The following is a 16,887-nucleotide window of genomic DNA, read 5'->3' as shown; positions in this document are numbered from 1 at the left end:
GACGGGGTTTTTTTTCTTTTAAGGAATTGTGGGAGTTTCCATATCAATGTACATTCTTTACAATAATATGAATTAATTCAATGAATTACTGAATTAACTAATGAATTAAATTAATTAATAAAATGAATTACAGTAATATGCTAAAATTATTTTGAACAAAGTGATGTAATTAGGTTTGCTGATAAGAACTTCAGATGATTTACCTGTTTAACAAAAATATTGGGGGGCCCCATGGCTGAGTAGTTAAGTTTGCTCACGGTCTTCCTGGTTTGGATCCTGGGCATAGACCCAGCATCACTCATCAAGCCATGCTGAGGCGGCGTCCCACATAGCAGAGCCAGAATGACCTACAATATGCAACTATGTACTGGGGGGCTTTGTGGAGAAGAAGAAGAAGAAAAGAAAAAAGATTGGCAACAGATGTTGGCTCAGGGCCAATCTTCAAGAAAAAAATTTAAAGAGGTAAAATTTTATTTGTCAAAGGAATTTCACCATTTCAAAGATTTTAACAACATTTTCAGTTATAAAAATATATTCACAATGTAGAAATTCTCCTCTGATTTTGCCAGTGGGTAGAGAGAATGTTCCATTTCTACTGATTAATTTACAAGCAACTTTAAAAGTTTGAAGAGTGCTCACTTCAGCAGTACATATGCTACAACTGGAATGATAGATTAGCATGGCCCCTGTGCAAGGTGACATGCAAATTTGTGGTGTTCTATATTAAAAACAAAAAAGTTTGAAGAAATGTTAGACATTTTGAAGTAGTTGACATCATTTATCCAAATTGTAACATCAAATGTTTATCTTCTGTTCTTAGTTAATAACCAACCAACTGAAGTATATATCACATGTTCTCACTTAAGTGTCTTCAATTATATGTGGTTTCCTTTGCTTGGAATATAAAAACAGCAGCAACAGTGACAACCTTTGCAATATGCTTCAAGACAAGCCTTTTTGTACTGGAGCAAAACCAAATTTATATACGGTTCCATCAAACACCCGGCTCTGTTGCCTTCAAATATACATTGCTAAGAAACTTCATTGAAAATGATACATTTCACCTATTACATCCTATTATGATCCAACATGATAAACAAATAAAAATGTTAATTAATAATAAGTTTCTTATCTTTGTTGTTCTTTCATTTTACTATAGGTGAAAATGATACAAAAACATTTGTCTACAATTATAATGACAGAGTAAATTTAATTTAATTTATATTAATGAGAAATTATCCTAGAGAGGATAACTTAATAACTATTATTATTCTTCATTTTCCATAATAAAAATGATGTACACTCATGAAATATTTCAAACACAGAGAAAATCAAATTAAAAGTAAATCTCTTCTTCCCCATGCCTACTTTCCAGATCAGCATGGTAACATATGATAACAGTCTCTTTGTATTAGTGCAAAATTTTTATGTGAATACAGATACATACATATATAATTTTCTGAACAATAAGAAAAATCTAAATAGTGTACCTTTCTGTTCTTTGCTTTTCTCTCCTTAATATGTCTTAAGTATATTGCATATCAATATATATATACATGTTCACTAAGTATATATATATAGGAAAATTACGATTTAAAAAAATTAGTACACTAAAACTCTCCATACTAAGCAAAATCCCCTCCTTTTTGAGCCCAATTGTTTAATTTGTCTTAGTACATTTCTTGCCCATATATACAAACATTCCATCCATACTCCTTTGGAATGAAACAAGCTTTAATATCAAAATTTGAAAAAAAAATAGTTCATTTAAAAATTTTTTTTAACAAAGAAAACCATAGTCACATATCATATATATAATAAATCTATTTCCCATATACCCTGGAGCCCTTCTGATACACTTTCTTGTACTCAAGGAACACTGGATAAGGCATGTAGAATCAAGTTCAGACGATCACTTTCATTGTGCATAGGTGGATATTCCAACTGACAGGCATCTTTTCTGGTTTTAAGAAAATAAAATTACAATTGTTTTCATGTTTATTATTGCTTGGGGATACATACGGAAAGTGTAACTGCTCTTTAACTCTTCTCTTTAGATTACAGATCACAGCGATGTGAGACGTATAAATATTTCAGAATTTTATCTTTCAAATACCATGTTATTCCTCTTTTTTCTGCTAGAGGAATTCTGCAATTCACTCCCATTGGTCTGCTATGTGATGATATTTTGGTGGGGGGGGTGGATTGTAAATTTTATCTGATCTGAAAGCAAATACTGATACTTAATTTTAATATAGAGAACTTATCCAAGAAAAGGATTAATTCTTACAGTTTTCACCAAGTTCCATATTAAAATATATATCATTTAACTTTATATGGTAAGCTGTGTAATGACAATAAATAATAATGCTTGTGAATGAACAACACAGTTAAGACCTTAATTTCATCATTTAACCCAAAATTATATTAATTTACTAATTTATTGCTAAAACTTTAACCTTACCCATTCTAAGGGACACAGATCTCAGATATATCAGATTGTTGCCAGATACAAACATAGGTTCTTTATCCACCACACAAGAGGGGCCAAAATAAAAATGGGAATGCCAGGCTTACAGCAAGGAAAGAGCAGCCAGACTAGAAGATGGGAATTGGTTAGAACTTAGATCACCTTTTCAAAGGAAAAAAGGTAGGGGTTTTTCTTTGAAGTTTTAGGTAGGGGACGGGGAGCATGTGGCCTTGCTGGTGGCATTTTCCCACCAGCCTGCCTTTGCCTTGTGTGGCTGCTTTTAAGGAGGGGGATGGTGAGACAAGGAAATCTGCAGATAATTATCCTTGGTTGTCTGCCTCCATGGTGCATGGCGGATTCTGGTGCCAGGAAGCCAAGGAGTTGGGGTCTAGGAAGCTTCAGCTTCTTAATATTCTCTGGATATCAGTTTCCCTATAATAAAACTTCGAAGGATCCATATCTAGCAAAAATGTTAGCACGAGGCCACCTGGGCTCTAATAATTTGTAATTTCTATTTGCCTTGTGAAGTTCAGGGATACAAAGGTTTAAAAACCTAATATTTACATCTGAGTGTAACAGAGAGAAGCAGGAGAAGGGGATGAGAGTTTTTGGTTTTATCCCCGTACGTGCTGGGTTTAATGTAGGGGAACTGAGATCAGGGCCACTATCAAGATGATTAATATAAATGAAGAAGGATTCTGAAATGGGCATATAGTACCTTATTTACTATATTCTTACTTACTGCAATCACTTACTAAGTTCATATATTCATACAGAATGATTTAAAAAACAGTGGTTATCACCTGTCACATCTACCTGCTGAGAGTTATGATGGCAAATCCCACTCGTAGACTGACTCACTGGTTTGCTGAATAGTGATGTATCTTACATTACGAAATAGAGAAGAAATAATTTTAATTTTTTTTTCTGTAAAGCTGAAAAGAAAGACCATCGTTTATATTTTCAATGGCCACTCTCACTGAATTTGTTCATATTCCACAGAGGAAGAAATCTGTAGCCATAGCATATTGTTCCTAGGGTTTTGCGTTTGGGGTGTCAACAACATTTAAGGAAACAAAATACATTTTATAATAAAAAAGTTCAAAGCAGTCAGGTTATGCAGCTCTCGTTATATATCTTTACAAGTGTGTCAGGAGGCCATTTAGATGATACCTTACTGCTTAAGACTCATCTTTCTTCATTTACATTTTATCTCATTTCTACCATTCTGTCTTAGTACTTATCATCATAATTGCCTTGTAACGATTTTTGACACATACAGGAAGGAGAGGAGAGAAGGGTGTTGGGGTGCTGATACAGACATAAATTCTACTAAAGGTGCCATTTTAAGTTGACATGACAAAGGTAGTTTTAAATTTTTTCAAACTATTTTTTCATCAGAATCATTTTAAAATATATAGGAATTTCAGGTGGAAATACCAGGAATAGGTTGAAATGCCAACAGTCTCAACTTTAAAGCTCATTTAGAATTTTCCTTATATTAAGTTACAGCATTAAGAAATCTTAAATGCTGTTCCAAGTCATCATTTTCTGATGATAAGCCTAAGAAAACAATGCCACCTTATTAGGAAAGATCATTCTTTGAGTGTTTAAATGCTTTCGTGCCTCCAATATTAATGGGTCAGAACCTTCCCTCTTTGTAAATTTCTAATTTTTCAAATAAAATATTTATCCTTTTTTTGAACCAAAGTCTATCTCTATAGCTTTTACTCATTGTTTCAATATGTATGACTTAGAAATGTGAAAAATCAGAATGAAACCACTTTCATGAGGTAGTCTCTCAACTGTTTGAAGAAAACTATGAAAGTCTCCGGCTTAATCTCTTCTCTAAATTCAACATTCCTTTTCCCACTTCAGTCTTCATCCTCTAAAAAAACTCCAAATTATCTCCATGTCCCTCCCACTTCCAGACGGGAGTACACAGTGAAGTTTTGCTGTAACTTCTTTGCCTAAATACTGTGTGTGTAGCAGTGCAGTATAATATGGGCTTCCTGGTAAGTTTTTGGTTATGTTCAGTACAGCATTATATGATCTCACTTAGAAAACACACACTCCCCAGAGGAAATCTTCTTATTCAATATTGTAGTTTTCCTTACAGCAGTTGTATTTATATAATGCCACCATTTCTGGCAGAATTTTAAAAGTGTGTATTTTGAAACAAACCGTAGGGAAAATGGAGTCTGGCCCTGTAAAACAAAAGATACAAGGGTCGTGGAGAAAAATGAAATGTCATAGAAATTATTTTTTCAGAGGCAGGTAGAACAGGAAGAAGGGAGGTAAAATCATTCCAAAGAGGTAAAATTATATACTTTTTAATAACCTACTGGGTTTCATAATCAACAGTCATTTACTCAATTCGAGCATATCATTCTTTGAACTATTTCTTAGATTCTTAATAAAAAAAAAAGAATAACCAGAGATATTTGGAGCATAAACAAAGAACATTAGGCTCATAGTAAGAAGTTCTAGTTCAAATCCTGATACTCTAATTAATTTGCTCAGAAAACACCAGCAAATGAATGAAATTCCGTGAGCTTCACATCCCTCAAATGCAAAGCCTTAAAAACTTGTGTTGAGCTTCTTTCCAGACTAGGTCTTAAATCAATTTGCCCTGCACAGATGTCATGCCCCAAAAAGCCATATTGTAAGTAATAGTAAAGAAATAGTAGTGTGTTGGAGGAGGTAATTGAGAGGACATGACCACCAGTTCACCTGAGAGCTGGATCTGGGAAACACAGTTTCCTCACTCCCACCCCAGTGCTTGGAATGTACGTTCAGCCTTCAGCCCACCATTCCCACAGTGGAGCCATTTTCAAGGAGGCAGCCTTGAGAGAGCAATGTATTGTTAAGGCCATCTCAACAGTATGTGTGACTGAACTCTGTTAAGGCCTCTGTATAAACATTTAAGATTCTGGCAGGCAGGTGCAGAGAGCTACTCATCCTGAGGCCACCCAGGACAAGCCTCACATGTAAGTTCTTTTCTTGTTAAACTGCCACCTACCAATCTGCAGTGCCTCTTTCTTCAGATTCTCGTTTCCCTCCACATAGAATGGCCAGTTTGTGAACCAAGAATTGGCAATCCAGCCAGGAGACTGAAGAAACGGGACTTGGAAAAGAGGCCTCCGCAGGAGAAGTCCCAAGTTGGCCATCAACCTCTATGTGGGGAGGGGTAGTCTGTATGTCAGATGCTTGCGTGTGAGTACAGGGTCACCCCAAAGACGCTGGCTAGTTTGACGCGCTTATTTGAGGAACTGCTTGTAAGCACTGCAGCAAACAGAGAAATGAATAGCTGATGCATTGGGCTGGCTTCTACTGTGGCCAGTTTGGCTGACCGCTGATGCCCAATTAGAGGCTGAAGTTCAAGTTAGAAAACTGAAAGAAGAGCTGAGGTTAGAGAACAACGTGCAATTGTCCGCTGCTCTACTGGCTTTGGGGCTGGGAGACAAAGTGGCAGAGCAGAGTTGTCAGTTGGAGACCTTAGTGTGCCCTTTAGCAAATCTAGGAGGGTGCAAGCTGCCGCCGATTAAGATCCAAGAGCTTGTGACGAAGCCTGATTGGGATGCTAAGAGGTGGAATCCCTAGGAAAGTGATGTGAGCTAAGAGGAGGATGTTGTGGTGATTGACACTGAAATGGACAAAGTGCCCCATGGTGTCGGACGCCTAATACAAAGGAAAGCAAAAGCACAGCAACAGCAGCCTCAGCCAGCAGAGCTGTCCCAATTCAGGAAATGTCCACAATGAGAGAATATACTCTCACTGAGCTTATTGCTATAGCAGCCAAGTTCCAGCAAAAGGTCAGAGAAAGTACTCAGTGCCCTATGGGATATGGGAGATGGGGAGATGGTGATGGCATTTCTCTTAAGGGGCAGGAGGCAGAGAAAATGAGCAACATCACCACACACCCTGCCCTCTGGCAGTGCCTGCCTGATGTTCAGGGGCTTCAAGATACTCACTCCCTTATAGACTGGATCATTCTAGTCTACAGGGAAACTTACCAAAAGAGGTAGCTCTCTCTAGGCAAATGGGACACTCACAATCTATAGAGGAGGCACAACAATTTCTTAGGGAGTTGGGAATGAGACAAGCCACCTACACCCCTACCTTGGCTGGATAGACCAAAGTACTGTTCCAAGTTTAATACATATGAATGATCAACCTGTTGCCCTATATAAACAACTGGAAACACTGCCAAGACACTCAATACTGTAAATGTATGGAAGTCAAGGGAAACAGCCATTGCCCCAACTCTCACTGTGGCTTAACATGCTGTGCTGTTGAGAACACCAGGCCTCATCATAATGGGAAAGGCATTATCTACTGGAATTTGCAATGAGATGTCCCAGCCGTGTGGGTGAGTTACTTCACACCCCTAGGTGAGGGGGAACTGCTCAATGTCCACTGGGATCCCGTTGTCCTCCTGCGAGCTGGACCTGTTGAAATGCACTATAACTGAAATGGAACAAGCGCCAATGAAAAAGTGGAGAAAATGGGAGTCTGGTCTGGCATATCCCCCTAGTCCATCTCCTCACACCTGACAGTGCTGCCTCCCCCAGGCAACGTGTATGATAGACACAATCAGGTTAAATTCTAAATGCTACCAACCCCCCTTTCCTCAAGGTCAGGTGGGAACTTTCTATTTTCCACTAGTACAATCATTTGGCTGCCATCTTTGTTCTCTCCATTGGCCTGGAGGATGTTACAGCACACATAGAAGCCCTTACTAAATTCACCCAATAAGCCTTAAATGGTAGCCAGCAAACGCTGTCTTTACTGAATGCTAAAATTCTCAAATGAGAAAAGCTGTTCTCCAAAATAGGATGGTCTTGGACGTTGCTATCGCCTCCTAAGGAGTCACCCATACCATTATCCAAACAGAAGGTTGTGTGTTCACACCTATGAGTGTGAACAATACTCAACAGGTTGAACGTTCACACCTAATGTATCATCTTAATTAAGTCACATAAGGACACAAGTGAACGCCCTGAGTGACCAGACTCCCAGCCTAGGGAAGTTAATAAATCAATGGTTTGGATCATGAGGCTCTTGATGGAAAGAGTTGTTACTTATTTTGGGAATCATTATCTTAACCTGTGTTTTCTCTTGCATGTGCCTATACTGTTGCTCTGGCGTCTACCTCCAATGCAGTCAGATAGCTGCCCAGCGAGCCACCTCCAAGCTAATGAAACCCCTTGCTGATGGCTCAGGCACACTGTGGTAGATAGGGGCATGTAAGATTGTAAGAGCCAGTCAGGAGTGACAGAGTGCTAGAGGAGGCCATCGAGAGGACGTGACCACTGATTGACCCTCTAGCTGGACCCAAGCAATCAGAGGCTCATTACCCTCTCCTCTGTTCTTGGAATGCACATTCTTCCCACAATCCCCACAGTAGGAATCAGTTTCAAGGACACAGCCTTAAGAGAGCAATGTGTTGCTGAGACCATCTGCACAGTATATGTGACTGAACCCCCCAGGGCCTCTTTTAAGATTCTGGTGGGTGTAGAGATCTATTCATCCTGAGGCCACCCAAGAGAACACCCATATGTAAGTTCTCCTGCTTATTAAACCTGGCACCTACCAATCTGGAGGACCTGACCTCTTTTTTCAGTCTTTCCTTGCCTTCTGTGTTCGGGGGCCTATTTGCAAAGCAACATATAAGGTGGTTGTAATATTTTAAAACACTTAATTCTTATAGGATTTGGATAATATATCAAAAATCAAAATAGTTGACAAAATTCAAATATCCCACACTTGGTTGATAACTTACAGTAGTTTTCTGTATTGAAGGACAAATTTCCAAAGACATTAGAAGGCATGTTAATGTGTCCATGGCATAGGGAATTTCCTTTTTGGACTTCATTAAACTGAAAGATGATATTAACAATCTATATGTCTCCATTTATTCTTATAAATTTGAATTGTATGCTTGTATGCTAAATGGCTTGGAAAAAATGAGAAAGGTGATTGCCAAATATACAATGTTTATTTGTGGGCATAAAAGCCCACTTGGTTTATGCTAATTTAATTAATCCTCACCTAACGCATACACAGTGTCCTGGTACTTAATGTACTGGAAAAATACACATAGCATTTTGACACCATCCTGTACTACCAAGAGGTAGCACTGTACTCTGACATTGTATTAATAAGTCGCTAGACAGCTTCCACCAGGGATACAAGGTCATACTCTCTAGCTTTGTTTTTTAAATGGGAATTAATTCCCAGGGTAGAGCTGTCTTTATGATTTGCATTTGTTTTCTTTCTTTGTACATCACTAGTCTATGACACAACTCCTGAATGAATGTATATTTTAAAGAATCAGTATAATAACAAGGGGAATCAGAAATAGATCATTAGAAACAAAATATTAAATTTGTAGGCAGTAGCATTGCTATAAATCTCACTGTGGGATTCAATTATCTAACATCTTCATTTACGTTTTTGTGAACTTGGAATTCTGATTCTCTCCTAGCTAAGAAGACAGAACAACTAATTGCTTTGCATTCACTATCTTGGCTGAAGAGTGAGAAGCTAAAACCCAATTTCTCCAGTAATTGCTACATTTGTGAAAAACAGCATCAAAGCCTTGACGTGTCTCACTGTAGTCTCTTGGGAAGGCTCATGTCTAATTTTTATGCTGATACGGCTCATAATATAGTCCTCTGACTCTTCTATTTGCTCTTGCAATTACAAGGTTCCTTATTCTATTGTGAATATTCCTCGGAACTAAGATTAGCTTAACTGAGCTGCCTTTGAAAACTTGCCTACCCATCAAATGTGTCAGGCCTAATGCAGGCAGTAGCCAAAGAAAATCAATGAACAGCACACTTTTCTGCTTCCTGCAATGATCAATAGGATTCACATAATGGGTGGAAAATTTTTAATCATGACAACTCAGAATCTTCTTAGCATAAATCTCCTCTGCATTATAACCTCTCCATTTCCCACTTCCTTAATTTGCAAGCATTGAGTAGTAGCTACGTAGAAGACATATTATTAAAAGTAATACAATTAGAACTTCACACTTCGATAGTAATGAGTTTAGATCTCAAAGGCCTATTTTCTAGATGTGAAGTCTTTTATATTTTACATTTGAAATCTACAAATTGAAGATATTTTGTTAGAATGTGAACTTATTCAAATGCAACTTAATTCAAATATTCACGTTGAGGTAAGGAGATAGTATTTTGATTTTTTTCTTCATTAAAGTTTTCAAGTCATATTTGAGCTTTTTAAAACTAAAATTAATTTTTGTTTTTTGATTTTGTAAGAATATGCGTCTCAGAGATGAAAAATCAAAGGGCTCAGAGTTGTAATACTCAATAGTGAGGTCTGGGGAAATATTATAAAGAGAAATGCAGCTCTACAATCAAAGGTGAACAAAATTCATTTCAAATCTAGGTTTTCTGTCATGAATTTATTATTTATAAATCTATGGATTAATTGATAAATTAATTAATCCCCCAAACAACAAGTGATTTCCTTCTATGTGATGTGTGCTGTATTAGCTGTGTTAGGTGCTGGGCACACAGAGACAAAAGGCAGTTCCTGCCTTTGAGAAGTTAACAGTATGCTTATATACAAGTGGGAATTTCAACTGAGGCAATCTGAAGGGGGATGTGTGTGCGCCCATGCGCGCGCATGTGGGTGTGTGTATCCCAAAGATGTATCAAACAAGTAAAATAAAAACATGGTTTTAAAACTATATTTGAAACTATATTTCAAAAACATTAAAGAATCATAATACTAAACGGTACATTTACATAAAAAAGTTGTTTATGAGTGAAAGGACAGGCCCATGTTTCACTCATCTTTGTATCCAGCACTGGCATTGTATATGATACGCTGCGTGTGTGTGGGTGTGGGTATGGGTATGTAGTTACTCTGCTTTTCCTTCTCTTTTTTCCTTAATCAATTTTCTTCCCTGATTTTGCTGGATCATATCATAATCATTAACTTGTAACATATTCCATGTCTCATAATTTTCCATTCTACTTTCCTCATGACCAAAACAAACATTCTCAAATAGCTAAGCTTACTATTTCTCTCCTGAAAATGGAATTTATAAAACATTCTGTGCTGTTTTCTTATGTTTTAGAAATAACTGTCCACATTATTCTTTCTGCTCAGAATATATCTTAGACTATAAAGTTATTTTGTAGGTCAGCTATTACAATTGTGTCAATATCGAATGCAATCATATACATGAAGACAATCATAGATGACATGTACAATTCATTGTGTAAGATCTCTTAACTTTGATATTTAACCTAAATGTCCATAAGATAATAAGGCCAAAATCCTGTAGCATATATTTGATATTAATGACTCTCTTTAGTGCAATAAACGTAATATATCACATCTATATCATAGATGGTCATACATATACATGGAATGCATACACATTTATATATTAATAAAAATTTGCATTATATTTGTTAACATTTAAAATTTCTAATCTTAACATTAATATTAAAATAACACCACAATTTTTTTAATAGCTGACACTCAAAAGTAGATTGTCAATATATAGATTTCATTGAATAACTTACATAAATCCAAGTTTTATATTTTACCCTTATAGCAACTTATGGTTTTCCTTTGGAGAATACTTTACAAATAGATTTATATATCTAGTTATAATAATTAATAATTCTTTTTTCTACTAGAATTTATGATCTAAGAGAAAGTGTTTATTTTGAAATATTCGGTTAGTTTCCTGTTAACGTTAATATTTCCTACTAACATTAGTTTCCTATTGTTCTCAACATATAAAGAATGTAAAAATTTTGTTACATATATAGCTCTATTAGTTTTATCAGCTAAATATTATATTGATATTTCTTCTATTTTGCACTGTAAATTCTTTTACAAATATGACTCTCATACCTAAGCCACATGAATATCCTAAATTCAAGTCAACTAATAGGAAGTTAGCTAAATAGTTCCATATAAGCAAAAGTTTTAAAATACTCCATGCTGTCCTTTCACTTGACATACAGCGAACCAGGAATATTGATGAGGGGGCAGATGATTAATGTAGTAGGTTTTTAATTTGGGGGGGGCTTCTATGTAAGAAAGTAGGAACAAAAATTACTGCCTGTAATCAGAATAAATCAGAGTTAATATATGCCCCGGTACAGTCCCTCCTGCCTTATGTTACCTCCAGTTAGCTTCTGTCATCGGTACTGAACGATCTTTAGAAGGCAGAACTCATCAGAGCTGTCGACTCAGCATCTAAAGGGATACAAGAACTATCAGCAGTCTCCTGAACAGCACATATCTTTGCTTCTAACCCTAAATTATTGGAACATAAAACACAATTTGGAGGTTGAATTTTAAGAGTTTAGCAAATCTATAGTTATTAGCAAGGATTAAAAACATTCCCCCACCTTCCCACATAGTACATATCTTATTATCCAGATGTTTCAATGTCTTATACTCTCCATGAATTATGAAGCCATAGACTTCCTCTTTGGCCTTTTCATATAATGCGTCTAATTCACTAGTTATTCAATTCCCTTCTCTTTTTATGGCCTCAGTAACCTGTGGGGATAGAAAGAATTGCCAACCAATCTTAATGTGAAATATTGAAAGGTCAAAGCTGTAAAAAACTCTACTAAATTTCTCAGAGTATTTTCGGTACTAAATTCTGCTACTGACGAGTATCCAAATGTTAAAAATAATAAGGTTGGTTAATTCCTGTCCTAACAATTCAAATGACAAGTAATCGATGGGTGTCTTATTGTCCTAAATCTACAAATCTTCATTAAGATGGACAAATCCTTCAGGAACACTCTTTCTTACTCATATTTGTTCTCACTTCTATTATACTTCTATCTCATAATTGAACAGGGAATAATTTTTAAAATTCCTTTTCATCTAAAAAGACAATAATAAACTTTCTTAAAACTGTTTAACCTTTCCAAATCTACCACTTTCTGTAAGTCTCAGTAAATTTATTTGCAAAATTAGCAATTTTGAGTAAATTATCTTTAGTACCCTTTCCAACTCTGAAGTCCCAAGATCTTTTGTGTCTGAAGGAAGCCAGCAATGTCCCGGAAATCAACTTGTGAGACAATGGATGGATATTTGTGTACCTTGTTTTTGTGATGCCTGTTTCTTTGCCCAAGTTAAACATTTCCTTTCAAGGACTCACAAGTCTTGGAGCCAATTCAGTAGTCTGGGCAGGGGGACTGGCCTCTACCATCACTTGGGAGTAATTTTTGCTCTGTCTCCCAAGCCCCAATGCCCTGGAGCCATCTTATATTTCACGTTTCTTTTTGAAAGCAGACTTGTTGTGCTTTCAAAAGTGTCATTTCTCCAATGTGATATATTCATCTAAAAAATAAGTTAATGAACGTAAGGTAGACTACCTATGTGCTAATTATGTTTAGTCATCATAATTTTGGCTTCCTAACGAAAATAATCCCACCTTTATGTTTCTGCCAATTGAAATGACCATACTGCTCTTTATTCAATGTCTTGAAAGAAGTATGTTGTAAGGAAAGATATTTGTTATATATGAGGGAATCTGGGAAAATTCTGTAAATCTTACCACATAGTACCCTATCACCATTCCTGATTCTTCCAAGGCAGTCTGGGTTTATGCCTTTTATAGATCAATTGGTACATGGGAATTATTTTTTGTGTGCCTTTCATTACCAAAAGTGTCCCTGTTTAAAAGACAAATTATAGGTTCTTTACCTATTTCGTCATTTACACACAACCCAGCTTAAAGTTCTGAGGAGCTGTCACACAGACTAAGATCACAAAATTAATCTCTCAGTAAAGTACAAGTCAAAAGAGTTTTCTATTTTTTTTATTTGTCATGAAAATAAGTATAAACTGCTCATCACACTAATCAACTCCCTTATATTTCATATCAATACATACCTGGTGTTGTGTTACTTATCCTGATGAAAAAAACAAACTTGTAATTGTAAGTAGCGGAAATGCAGAAGGAAACAAAACCTTAACAAGGAAATGGATGAAACAATCCAAGAACAACAAACAAAAACGTTTGACTTGGTGACTGGGCAGAACAGAATGGTTGAGAGAAGCTTTCTTATTTGTATCTTGTATCCTGAAATAAAGGAGGAAGATGCATGTACTGGTAAACCCTCGATATTCTATCAAGGAATTTATCTATTTCTTTGCCCCAGATTGGTCACCTCTAATCATGTCCTTCTCGTGCTTTCGTATCTTGGCTCCACGGCCCCCAAAGCCACTGGTATTTTCTGTTATGACAAAAAACTGCTAGGAAAAAAATGTAAATACCTGTGGTCTGCAAATATTCATGTTGTATATATACATATTCTAAGAGGTAAATTTGGGGTACAATAAATGAATTCAGAGAAATAAAAAAAATCAACGTTCTGTCTATATGCAGCTTTTTTAAAACAGAAATATTTTTCATGTCGGACAAGTTATTATGTGGGTTTACTGAAGCTTGTCTTCCCACATGCATTTCAACACACATTAATAGTTTCAATAGTAATAGAGGATGCATATTTTTCAGATTGATCAATTTACTGACCGTTAATCCAATGATGAGCACTATTTCCTTCCTCGCAAAATTGTTTCCTGTGGACGTCCAGAGTCTCCTAATGGCTAATCTTCTCCAACAGCTACATTTTCCCAATCAAGTAAACATCTCCATGCAGATTCAGAGATTTATCAAAGCACACTTTAAAAAACAATCCAGTGCTCTCATTATTTTAAGTAATCTTTGAATCTTCTTTACCAAGCATACACAACACAGTGTTTTTAAAGTAAATATTGCTAAACCTATAGCATATATATTTTTCCTAGGAAATTGCCAGTTAACATGAATTTGATCTGTAGAATTCTAGAAGGGAAAAATACAAAACAACAGCTTGCAAGCTACTGTACATATATTTAATTTTTTTTAGATACCAATCAATGAAAAAACTAAACTCATTGAAATGTTAAACTCCCAGGAAAATAGCATAAAACTCCTCTTTTACAAAATGCCTCAAATACAGTTCCTAGTTTAGAAGTGAAATGTGGACAAGAACTCAAGCACAAATCATATGCAGGTTGTTCTCTAATAGAATTGCATGTACTTAGTACTACAAATAGCCCAAGGCATGAGGTGCTATGAACATTTTCCTGCTGACACGGGTACCTCTTAACACTTTGTTGACATTCAAGTTAAGAATATGTGTCCCAGATTGAAAAGAGGCATTTGTATAAGTGCTAGAAAGAGAAGGAAAGCAGGGATAACTAATGAGAGGAAAATTCCAATTACAACCAATCTATGCTTCTTGTTTCACCCATTATTGAACCTCTGTCTACTTTGCTGAGATCTGCCTGAATCTAAATGCCCTGATATTTTTCAATCCCAATATTCTGCTCACTGATATCTCATTAGAATTTTCTTCTTCTTTCTCTTATTTTTCAAAATGAGACAGCTCAGTTTCCAGTTGTCCAATCCCTGGACACTGGGGTCTCTTGATTCTTTGCAGCCCTCATGCAGAGGCAGATTAAGCCAGCTGACCTCAGCATCCTCAGTCCTAACCTCGCTATTTCATGCTTTTGAGTTAATCATACTCACTCCAGAAGACCTTGATTAGACAGTAAAGGCTGGCTCCTAGGAACAATATGTTGTATCATCAGCCATTCATCTGATGCGAAGTAATTTTTCAGACAATCTTAAGAGAATGAGCCTTATATTATGGGTGATTTGAGAAGGGAAATTAGAGCTATTTCAGAGTAGGAGATAGCGCCAAGAAACTAAAATCAGAAGTTAATCTAAGAAGAGAAGTCTAAAGGGTGAGTGAGAGTACTGGGTGCCTAAGATGGAAACATATATGAAAACAGAAGTAGGAGGTAGCAATGATAACTTTCACTTACCTTGATACAGTCTCAGAGGCTATTAAATATCTTGACATTATGTCCAGAAGATTATTTATAGCTTTAGTCATTTGAGAAAACACCTCCACCATTTTTAACCTCAGAATAAAAAAAGGAGGCATTAGTGGTAGGAGAGAATGTTACAGTTCCTAAGTGATTACATATTCACTGCTTTGTAAAAAAAAATCAAGCATCATGTTTACATCAAAGATTTCAAATGGCCTGTCTCAAGGGGTATTGTCATACCTTCTGAGAATTATCATATTGAAATTAAGGAGTTGCTATTACCGTTTCAAAGTAGATGGCAGCCTTTTAAGATGAGTATCAGCTATGAGGCTCATACACATTAAATGATGTTCCTCATCGGTGTAACCCAGATCAATGAAAAGGAAGAAGGTTGAGAAGGAGAGCAATGTCAATGGGTCAGTCACTGGCTGGCAATCTTTATATACGTCATCGTAAATATGGAAACAAAACATTGAAATATGATGAAAAGATTTACCATCACTTATTTTATGACATAATATATAGGTATAATAAATAAAATATTGTGGTTCAAGGGACATTACATATGAAATAAATTCCAGGATAGGTGAAAATATATAAGAATATGGTTCATATAATAAAGGAGTATTACAAACCACTGGGGAAGCTTAGAATTACTATTTATCAAGTAATATGAACGTTTCACTAAATTTGAGTGAGGTGTGAACTAAGTCTGTGCCTTGTATAGGAATGCCCAGTGGAAGTGATACTTGAGTGACTGAATTATATAAGTAAAAAATAATTCTCAGAACTCATAAATACAGTGCAATACTGAATTATAAGCTATTGAATTAGACACAAAAGTGTATTTAAGAATTTTCTTTTATTTCTTAACCATTTAACAAAATTTTCTTACTGCAATCCACATACAGCGTCATAAAAGAACCAAAAGGACCACTTTGATTCAATTTCTTCCCATAAAGCCCCAAACAAACCGGACTATACCAATCAGGATACTGTTAGATTTTCCACGTAGACAATATCACACTGAAAGTCAGAATTTGGATCAAATGACAAATATTTGCATGTAAGGGTTTCTCTGTGAATTAAAAAAAAATGTATAACTTGAATGTTATTACTTTTAGAACAAACTTTTGACTTATCCTTTACATTTTCCTCTCTTGATAGTATTCTAGAAAGGGTTAGAAAAAAGGTTAGGATTAGAGTCAGGACCCATCACTACACACATTGATAAAGTGTCACCATAAAGCTTATTTGTTGCAAAAGATTTATTTAGGTATTTGACTCTGTGTCCCTCATAGTTTGTTTTGGCATTTCTCACAGAATAAGTGTTTTCCAAGCATCTATCTTCCCAAAATCTAATCTGTGTTCTTGACTGAGTGTGGTCAGTTACCTCTATAGATTGTTTTTTCATTTATTTGTTTATTTTCGGATGTACATCAAAATATATTTCGAATTCGGTGTAGATTACATCATGTTCACCACCCGAAAACTAATTATAGTGCATCCCCTCA

At 35.9% G+C, this 16,887-nt stretch overlaps 1 pseudogene; it reads left to right on the top strand.

The window, feature by feature from the left end:
- Positions 1-631: 631 nt before the first annotated feature.
- On the top strand, positions 632-728 carry LOC123285396 (U6 spliceosomal RNA; annotated as a pseudogene).
- Positions 729-16,887: the final 16,159 nt, after the last annotated feature.

Source organism: Equus asinus, chromosome 4 (genome assembly GCF_041296235.1).
Source record: "Equus asinus isolate D_3611 breed Donkey chromosome 4, EquAss-T2T_v2, whole genome shotgun sequence".
NCBI lineage: Eukaryota > Metazoa > Chordata > Mammalia > Perissodactyla > Equidae > Equus > Equus asinus.
Note: the sequence above shows the minus strand (reverse complement) of the source record. Positions and strands in the feature narration are given on the sequence as shown.